At 37.3% G+C, this 2,133-nt stretch overlaps 1 protein-coding gene across 1 annotated transcript in view; it reads left to right on the forward strand.

Annotated features, from left to right (window-relative positions):
- The window catches only part of LOC115272429 (olfactory receptor 5F1-like), a 10,559-nt gene that overhangs the window by 2,705 nt on the left and 5,721 nt on the right, over positions 1-2,133 (forward strand). The window lies entirely within an intron of this gene.

Raw genomic sequence — 2,133 nt, forward strand, 5'->3', positions numbered from 1 at the left:
AATATCATTATATAAATTACTCAAAAACTATTCAATAAGTCCAAAATGTTGGATAAAAATGCTATATTTGGATAACTGAATTTGAATTAATTATTCAACTGAAACAAAAACTGTGGGGATGAAAAAATATAGTGGAGAGTGTATAGCAAAGAAGCAAAAAGAATACGACTTTATTGAGGAAGGGTTTAGTACATATTGTCAAGGACCTGAGAAAAACCGGAATGATGAATCAAAATATAATTATTAGAAGACTCAATGCTTTTACATAAGTTTAAATTTATTTTATGTTCAATAAAATACATAATATTTGGAACGGTTTTTACATAAGTGATTAAACAATAAGCAAAAAATTAGAATGATTTTACAAGTAACTTGGATTAAAGAAATAATCAAAATTTACATAAGAAACTGAAATTCAATGAATTCAAAAGCAGGAAGGATAACTAAGTGATCATAGCTCCCAAAGTTGGAAATACTTGTAGAGTCTGCAGAGGAGGCACAGGGAATGTAGGAGAGGTGAATTAGACAACAGAGCACATGGTCTCAAATAGGATATGTCTAAGACCCAAATCTCAGAAAAACTGAATTTTATCTCCTATTTTTTCTGAGTTTCAGAAGAAACTGAAGCATATAGTGAAAGGAATATAATATTAGTATTTACTTGTGAAACCTCTTGGTCTGATCTACGGATCTACTAAATACCCAGGACAGAGAAAAGAAAAACTCCATTCAATGAGCAACCAATTGGTGCAGAAGAATGCGAGTGAACCATTCAGTCAATGAGTGGCTTATCTCTGAGGACAACCTGGTCATTGCCTTCAGGGTGGGCAGGGCCAGGAAAGCCACCATAGATCTGGAGAAAAAGAGTTCAGTGCACAGGTGCATGGACAAGACCAATGACTCCAGGTACACCTGTCTGGTCAAGGTCACTTATGTGGATCATTCATAGGAAACACTGGAATAGAAAGTGGATGATCTGTTTGTGACAGGACACAATGTATGTTATGTCTACATCCCTTCTTCTAACATGTACAACTTTAGTGGCAAAGGTTAAGGTCATGGGTAATCTCTACCCCAAACTATATGTATAACTGTCTGCCATGTTAGCTCTGGCATCCATCAGTTTCTAAGTATCCGAATCCCTGTTTACCACCATATTAATAATGTTTACATATAAGAATTAAATCAAAATAAATTAATTTTATTGGCAAATGATAGACACATTTTTGAGCTGAAATTCATTAGCTTATTGTAAAGAATGTATGTCAGATTTATGTATTGAATATTGATCTGTCCCTTTTGCAACTATCCCTTGATTAAACTATGTAGCGTCTGACTGTGTGTATGTATTTTTCAGTTTATGTGAAGGGAAGATGGGAAAGAAGATTTGGAAATTTTTGAGTGAAAGAAAGTTAAGAATAAAATAGTTCATGAAGCTTCAACAGCCTTATATAAGTTTGATTATTTCACATGTGCCTTACTGGTTACATATATCTGGGTATTGTAGACTCATTATGCTGCAAATATTCCAAAAAAAAGCTGCAAGCCTGACACGGCATATAAAATTCAATTAAATACTGTGTTCAGAAAGTCAACCAAACAACTGTAGAAATGGAGGGATTCTTTTCTTGGTAGTGACATTCCATAAAGCCTTCTTTACTTCCTCATTCCTGAAGCTGTAGATCAGAGGATTCAACATGGGGATCACTACTGTGTAGAACACGGATGCCACTTTGTCCTGACCCAGAGAGTAGCTGGAACTGGGTCTCAGATAGGTGTAGATGGCGGTGGAATAGAACAGAGTTATAGCCATCAAGTGAGAGGCACAGGTGGAGACTGCTTTGCGCCTCCCCTCCCCCGAATGCATATGGAAGATCGAGAAGAGAATGTAGGAGTAGGAGGTGAGGATGATGAGCAGAGACCCGACCATATTTACACCAGCAAAGGTGGAAATGATACTCTCATTAAGCTGTGTGTCAGAGCATGAGAGCCTGAAAAGTGGAGGGCTGTCACAGAAGAAGTGATGAATGACATTGGAGCCACAGAATGGCAGGCTGCCTACGAAACTGGTGTTTACCATGGAGTTCAGGAATCCTGCTGCAAAAGCCCCTGCTGCCATTTTGAGGCAGACTG

The sequence above is a fragment of the Suricata suricatta genome, chromosome 11 (assembly GCF_006229205.1).
Source record: "Suricata suricatta isolate VVHF042 chromosome 11, meerkat_22Aug2017_6uvM2_HiC, whole genome shotgun sequence".
Taxonomy (NCBI): Eukaryota; Metazoa; Chordata; class Mammalia; order Carnivora; family Herpestidae; genus Suricata; species Suricata suricatta.